Source organism: Chinchilla lanigera, unplaced genomic scaffold (assembly GCF_000276665.1).
Source record: "Chinchilla lanigera isolate Chin_1 unplaced genomic scaffold, ChiLan1.0 scaffold00009, whole genome shotgun sequence".
Taxonomy (NCBI): domain Eukaryota; kingdom Metazoa; phylum Chordata; class Mammalia; order Rodentia; family Chinchillidae; genus Chinchilla; species Chinchilla lanigera.
The window spans coordinates 2528341-2536661 of record NW_004955410.1 but is presented as its reverse complement, the minus strand read 5'-3'; the positions used below and the strand labels follow the sequence as shown (position 1 = coordinate 2536661).

Genomic DNA, 8321 nt, shown 5'->3' with positions numbered 1-8321 from the left:
AATATTTAGTATTATTAGAAATTAAGGGAATAAGTAAATTGGAAAACAAGCATGGTGAGAGAGCTGAAATACATCTTTCTTGTTTTGTTCTCTGTGCTAGATGCTAGAGAGGGTTGATAATTTGGATATTGGAGACTTTACTTTGTTTCTAATTAAATGTTTGCTGACATTGAGGTCGTCATATAATGTAGAGGAGTTCAAATATAAAACTGCCGGTTGGATGATCTCTTGTTGGGGAGAAGTCAGGTCTTCCTTCTCAGATCCCTAAACTGTAAAGGATTCTGGGAATTCCTCTTATCCATCCCAGCACATATAAGTAAGCCTAGTGTCTGAGTCTGATTTTTTTTTTTAAATGTGAACTTTATTTTTTTTATTTTTAATTTTTTTTTCTTTTTTTTTCCAGTATCAGGAATCAAATGCATGACCTCGTGCTTGCTAGACAGGCACTGTGCCACTGAGCTAAATCCCCAGCCCTGTCTGAGTCTGATTTTAAAACCCTTCATGTGAAATACATATTCTTCATAAGGATCTGTTATGGTACATAGAGTGACAGAAAATTCCTCTCTCAGACTGAATAATGTTGAATGTTGGTTCAGCACTTTAAGTTCAACTAGCGGTGTAAAGTTATTGTTTGGATTTCAATGTTCCCCAAAGGTTCATGTGTCCAAGGCATGACTTTCAGCTCATCGTGCTTCTGGGGAATGGTGGAAACTTTAGTGGATGGGTGTAGTGGTTGATTGATTATGTCAACTTGAGAACTTTAGAAGCATAACTAAACTTGACTCAGCAACTGGCTCAGCAGTTGGCTCAGGTTGTAGAGGAGCCACCATAGGGTGTAGAAGAGCCATTCTAGGGTGGCTCATCACCTAGATAATATAAAAGGGAAATGAAGAAGGACAGAGGTACCTCCATTCCTTGTGGAGGAGCTCCAGGCTTCACCTTCAGCTTGGACTTCGTCTCCTGGCTTCTAGTGCAGACTCTTTGGCTTCCACCTTGGATCCTTCAGCCTTCCAATGCAGACTCATCGGCCTTCTGGTACAGACTTGCATGGAGCGCTGCAGAGAACTCCAGACCCTGGACTGATTCCTTTGGTCTTCAGTGTGCAGACACCCTCTGCACACTTCCCCATACAACTCTCTGGCTGACCGTCGTAAGCCAGTCTTGTACTTTCTTATGCATTTGTACATCTTGTGTTATATCTGTGTCTCCAACAAAACCCTGACTGATACAGTGGGGCTGTGTGTAAAGATACCAGATGTTTAGAGTCAGAGTGTAAAAGAGATACTGGGTGCCCCCTCCTCTCCTCTCTCTCTCTGCTTCTTGGTACCATGAGGTGAGTAGCTTTACTCTATCACGTGCTCACTCCGTGGTGTCGGCCTCACCGTGAACCGAGAAGCAGCGAATCAGCTGACCGTGGACTGAAGGTTGTGAAACTGAGGCAAAGTGGACCTTTCTTTGGTAAGTGTCCCCAGCAACCGAAACCTAAAATAGCAAACCAGGGTTTTTCCCTTGTCAGTTCTGATACAGGTAAGAAAGTCCTCTGCTGAATGACATATTTGCTGTAGCAAAGTTATTTTTAGCAAAATTCTTGCCTACTTTTGAAATTTAACGTTGCTTTCTATGTATTAAAATAGCATATTGTTTACATTAGTAATAATTTTGTATACACCTAATTTTGGTGCACATCATAAAGGATTTTTTTTTTAACTAGAGCATTCACATCCTTCAAAATAACACAAGGTTTTGTTTCTAGAAAAATTTCCTACTTTATTATTAAACTGTGTTGAGCTTTCTTCTGGCTTTTATTGGTGACAAAGACCTCATTCCAAAATTTTCAGTCAACAGTGATTAAATTTAAACATTAAATTCAAACACTGAAGAAGCTCTATTTTATTGACAGGTAAAATTCTGTTGGTGTCTAAGGTAGTTACAGACAGTGACAGGCCATAGTCCCTGAAATGTGCATGAACAGGTGGGTAAAGGGGTAGAGGAGCGAGGCAAACAGTGATGAATGGAAATAACCTTCATGTGCTTTCTGCCCTTTCATTGTTGGGCCTTTCCAGCAATGATTCTAACTATAGCACTGAAACCGCCTTCTCACAAGTACAGTGAAATTCTGCCTGCCCTGTGTTGCGGGCCTCAACCTGGTCAGTGACATTGGACTGTGGTTCCAGAGACCCTTCATCTTTCCAAAATCACCCTGCAGTCTGGCTGAGTTGCTCAGGCCTCCATCCTCTTATTTTTAGAAAAACACAGCAAAACAACAAAAATAAAAACCTAACAATAAGAATCCAGGCATAGCTTGCATTTCTAAAGCAGTTAATGGGACTGGGGATTTAGCTCAGCAGCAAAGCACCTGCCTGGCAAGCGTAAGGTCGTGAGTTTGATTCCTAATACCAGAAGAAAAACAAAAAACAAACAAACAAAAAAATAAAGCAGTTAGTGTGCCAAGAACTACATGAGAGTAATTTTGGGGAGGAAATGCTGAGCCCCAATGGCTATGCCCAGCATTAGCTACAAATCATAGTGAAGACTATTTGACCAGAAATCTTTACTTTTGCATCATTTTTCAACATATGTTAGAATTTCTATACAGCTTGAGTGAGATTTCAGCTCAGATTTATAGAGAAGACAGCTTGGTGTAGGATCAGAGAAGCATCTTTGATCATAGATAGATCCCCTGAGTTAGAACATGATGTGGGCACGGGGAGGAGAAGCTCACTGTTTTTCATCTGCTAGAGTAAGGAGGCTTTCTATCCGCACTTGTGATGGAAAGGACTACATCTTTGGCAGGGGTGACTGAGAAAAATCAGTCATAGGAGGGAACAGAAGGAGGAGGCCTCTGGTCTTTCAGGGAGCAGCGCTCCGCCATTTTCTTACTGGCCGGTTTTCTTGATCAAGAGAAAGTGACCCATTTATTGTTACTAAGGATGTGGTTTTGTCTTTAGGGTAGGAAGAACTTTCTTAATGGGCCATCGAGTGCCATAGTATAGGCAGAGCTAGGATGAACTGTGCGGTCTTTAGAGCATAAGGAAGAAGAAAGGAAGAACTCAGTTAAAGAGTGGGCCTGGGCACAGAAAAGGGGAGGGCACGGAAGCCTTGCTGAGCTCCCTGGGGAAGCCTGGTCCTGTAACAGGTGGTGGGAGTGAAAGCCCAGCAGGGTGCTGGGCCAGATGGCCGACTTGAAATCTGCTGACAGACCGCTAAGCCAGGTGCTGTCCTGTGAGCGCGCAGGACAGGCGGGGGTCTTCCTGTCTGCTAAGTGCCCAGCAGTCATGGTATCCTGTCTTACTGTGAGCCGTGGTGCCAGATTGTATTCTATCTAAAATGTTTGGGATGTCAGTATCTCTAGAAGAACAATAGAGTCCATGAGAGTCTCTCCCTGTGTCGTATATTGATTGAAAAGGCCATATAAACACCATGTCACTTTTGGACTTTTCTGTAGTGTTTGCAATAGTATATTAAAATATGTCAAAATGTAAGATGATCAAACAGCTAACTCCTCGGGGAACTATTAACAAATGGGTGGCCATATGTAATACATAGGGATGGATGTCTCCTAAAATGTGTGTGTGGTCTGTTCTTCCAGCGCTATTTTGCTAAAATGCAAGGAGTGCTAGGCTGGAGAAACTGAGTGCCTGTGTTTAAATTAAAATCGTGAGGTGCCACTGTCTCAGAAATAGATACTAACAAGCACATTTAGGCTTTCGTGATTCATTAATCTTGAACTGTGAGTGAGTTCATCGTTTGCAGCTGTCACAGGCAAAATTCCACTTCCGTTTCAACCAGCTACTGTAGTTAAATTCAGCACATCAGCTCCCAATTTAAGAACTTCGTCGTCAAATAGCTCTTATGATGAAGAGAAGAAGGCAGATCAGGCAGGTCTCCAAGCCTTGAGGAAATTATCTTTTATTGTTATATCATTCAGCTTAGGCTTTTGGAGTTACAGCTTTTCACTCTGGAAACAGCACAACGGTGCTTCCATCGAGACCATGTTTGTTTCATAAACTCTGTTTGTGCATCTGCGTCCCCAGAACCTCCAGGACAACTCAAGCCCTGCCGGCCCAGGTGTACAGTGGGACCCCCCCCAATATTGAGCTTTACTGGTTCGGTCCATGAACGAGGCCCTGGTCTCTGTCTGCTTTAGGGGAAACTTCTACATGGCCATGGCTCCTGGATGTACACCATTCAATCTGAAATTACAAGATTAAAGAGATCACATTTTATTTAAAATATTTCTTACCTCAAAATTCATTTTTTTTTTTTTTTTTTTTTGGTTTTTCTCCGGTACCGGGAACCGAACTCACGACCATGCGCTTGCCAGGCAGGCGCTTTTGCCGCTGAGCTAAATCCCCAGCCCCTTACCTCAAAATTCTGATAGGGTATATTTTATAATTTAAGGCTTATTTGTGGCGTATTTTGTTTTGGTTAGTTAGTAGGAGGCGAGCTCCTGTAGTTCATCTCACTGTAGTTTTCTTATGTTTAGGATTGATTTGTATGCAAACAAATTTTCTGAAATAGCGCAACGATGATTAAGAATCTCACACCAGTTATTTATTCTAGTTATTTATGCAAATCGTTCAATGTTACAATTCAGCACTGAAATTGTTATTGAAGAATTTTCTTTATGTAGTTATCAAAGAATGTTGCAGTCATGCAAGCAACTGGATTATTTATTGAATAAGAGACCAAATGCAATCTTTGAGCAGTTGTAGCATATGAAAAGACATCAAGTGATCTTTAGAATAAATCAAGTCCTTATTATTAAGATATGGCTCTCCAAATGATTTTTAATTGCCTTTCTTAGCATACTATAATTGAGATGAAAACTAATTGACATAATTTTAATGTGTTCCAATTCTACAACACTAATTTCCCATTAAATGCAATAACCACTCAGAAATCTAGCTAATTAAATCTACCCACTGTAGGATGGAGTTTCAGCCTTTGCTTAATTGAAAAGTCTTATGTAGTACTTAGAATATTATGGATGCTAAACATATAATTGTAAAAAGGTATGTGAATATTTCAACATTCATATTTATGAAAAACTATAAAATACTGGAATAAATAATAGATTGCATGTTTAGCTTTGGGTTCATATCTGTAATACAGAATCACTTTTATAGTTAATTTTCATATCTCTGTTGGGGGAAATGGTTTATCTAGATCCTTCTTGATATGGATTTAGATGAAAATCTTTCTGTTTTCAGAATATAGAGAGGTATTTTTGTCCTTCAATAGCAAGTATAAAAATAATATAAATAATCAATGTGTTGACTGATTAATTATTTCTTAATTTAGGCTTATCACATGTGATTCAAGAAAATACCTTGTTAGAAGCCTCCACTTTTAAAAAAGGTAATAGCATAAAAACTCAACTAGTTTTTGTTTAGGTTCATTGGAACTTTTTCTAAATAGGTATAGATTTGAGGGGGCAACTCTCCCAAATAGCACAGGCATCTCCTCCCCATGCACTGAGCAGTCATAATCCCAGAGCTCACAGAGGAGAAGCTCAGTGTCTCAAGGGAGATGATTATAGCGTTGAAGGTGACTCTTTTTTAACACTGAGCTCCCGTCTTTACAGGCCTTAGTAAAACCATGTAGAGGTGCTGAGGACTTGATCTTTTTACACTTGTATACATCAAATTCCACCATCACTGAATTGACACAAATTCCCTGGCAGTAATCCTTACTTCACAGTTTGTTCTACATAGCAAATGAGGGAGGGTATTATATTAGTTTCCTAGGGCTACTGTAACAAATTCCATCATACTGGGTGGCGTGGAACCGTGGGAGTATATCATCTCACAGTTCAGAGGGCCACAGCCCACAGTCAAGGGTTTGAAGGTGAGCTCCTTCCAAAGGCTCCGAGGGGCAAGCTGTTCCGTGTCTCTGTCCTGGCGCCAGTGGTCAGCACGGAAGCCTCCGCGTTCCTGGGCCCCCGGACCCATTGCTCCGATCCCGGTCTCCACGTGCACCTGCTTGCTTCCCTGTGTTCCTGCAGCCTTCTTCCGTCTTTGATAAGAACACATGCAGTGGATTTAGTGGAGTGCAACACAGCATTAACTCATCTCCACCCTTAATTCCATCAGCAAAAATTGTGTTTTAAAGTACAATCACATTCTCAGGTCCCCGCTGGACCTAAATTTGGGCAGCAGATGCACCATTCTGTCTACGATAGACAGAAACAGTTTTTTTCACTGGAAAATGTTATAGGGAAAGACCTCCTTCTGTCTCTAGGTATTAATGATATTGACAGTTTAGAAACCTTACAGGAAGCAGGCATCTCACTGATGTACTCACTTATTCAGTGCTAGGAAACCCTATGAAGTAATCCTGATCTTATCATCTCCAGTCCACACAGGAGGAGACGCAGAACGGGATTAAAGATGTCTGCCAGGTGCTGCGACACACGAAATAGCAGATGGGTGAGGCAGCTCTTGTCGTCGTTCCCCATTTTCCTGATGAAAGCCTGCAACTAAGAAATAGAAAATTCCCCGAGGGCTGTCGGCTAGTTAGGATTCAGACCCCGCAGGGGCTGCCCTCAGGCTCGTTGTGCGGGTGGCTTCCCTTGTGTGCGTGATAATGGGGTCCAGCGTTTGCAGACCGAGGGAGTGCACTGCGTACTTCTAGGTGAATTAACTTCCTGCTTCCTAAAAGGATCTGCTGTGGAATTGTTAAAAGAATCGACTCCGTGTCTTCTCAATTTATAAATGATTTAATCATATTTTCAAAATGCATCTGGCTATTAAATATTTTATGGAAAATATTGTCGTGCATTTCCAATATGCGTAAGAAGTGGAAAACAACAATGAATATTTTATAGACTGTGGGGAAATAGAAAATTAACAGATTCAGGAAAAATATGTAAAATTGGAATATTGTTACTATTATGTGCACGTGCACACATACATGTGTTTCTGAGGTCTGAAGATGTGTGCTTCAATTATAAGATTTCAAAGTAATGATTTAATTACACAGCAATGAAATAAGTGAACAGGCCATGGAGCCAGCTTCTTGCTTCACTCCCATGAACATAAGATTGGAAGTGAATGCTCACAGGTATTTCCAGCCTGAATAATTTAGAAACCAAATGGAAGTCATGACAGGTGAAACGTCTCATTTTTTGTACTGAGCACCTTATCAGGGAACACTGACAAATAGAAAATATTCTGCAATATTTAACTTTTAAAAGTTAGTACTTCGTAATTTAGAAGCACAAAACTCTGCTTTCAAATCACTCTAGGAAGGTTTCACCCTTCCGTGTACTTTATTTCCACATGGCATCACCACCACAGAGCGTATCCTGTCTTTGCATTCTTGGCATTAAAACACCTTTACATACTTTATGGAACATGGTATACTAATAGAAGCAGTGCAAATGTGAAAAAAAAATCATTAATTTTAGCTTGGAGGGGCTGGGGATTTAGCTCAGCGGCACAGCCCCTGCCTGGCAAGCACAAGGTCATGAGTTTGATTCCTGGTACCAGAAAAAAACCAAAAAAAATTTAGCTTGGAATTTCCTAACCAATCATGTCAATCACTACAAAAGGAATAAATGCCTATAAGGTATTTTTTTGGACATTGAATGAAAATAAAATAGAATGGTATATTTACAGTTCTTACTTGAGCTTGGACATTTACGAAATGCTGCAAATTGGAGACATGTTCTGAATAAACACTTTGTAATATATTCAGTTTAAGATTCAAACGTTGTGTTTCACTTATTTATACAAATTATAGAGATGTTCAAAGACTTTAGGGGAAATTAATACATCTACTGCAGTATTCTCACTGAGAAGACCTGGGTATAGTTACAGTTAAAGTTGTCTTTGTCACAGAAGGGCTTCAAAAAATCCATAGTGTTAAAAGATTTATAGCAGTACCTCCGAGGGAGTGAAGCCAGTCTTCTTGCCATTTCCCGGCTCCTTCCACTTCCCGGATCCAGTTCCTTGTTTACCCCCTTGGTGGTTGATGGCACATTCTTGGGCAGTTAGGCCAATATTACAATGAAACATTCGCCCCTGGAACAGTGCAGAATCACCAATTAAGGCAGATTTAACATTACAGTCTATACCTGAAGTTAAATAGTATTTATAATTAAATGTGTCAAAAATGTAATCACTCTAATCAAAACATAAAGTTAAAACATTTAATAATTACCATGGAAGGGAAGAATGTTCATAGCAAGAAAGAGAATTTTGATTTCCTGATGAAAACCGTGTTGTAATTTTAAAATTTGATTGGGAGTTTTATTTTAAATGTGCATATTAGTTGATAAATACTTAAAATTTCTGAAACTTCGCTCTTACCCCATG

General features: G+C 40.1%; 1 long non-coding RNA gene across 1 annotated transcript in view; it reads left to right on the top strand.

Annotated features, from left to right (window-relative positions):
• Nucleotides 1–6528, top strand: part of LOC106147754 — a 12948-nt gene extending 6420 nt beyond the window's left edge. Inside the window, exons 2-3 of the long non-coding RNA XR_001232697.1 lie at nucleotides 5305–5361; nucleotides 6359–6528. This is a non-coding gene — a long non-coding RNA (uncharacterized LOC106147754). The remainder of the gene's footprint in view (nucleotides 1–5304; nucleotides 5362–6358) is intronic.
• The last annotated feature ends 1793 nt before the right edge of the window (nucleotides 6529–8321 follow it).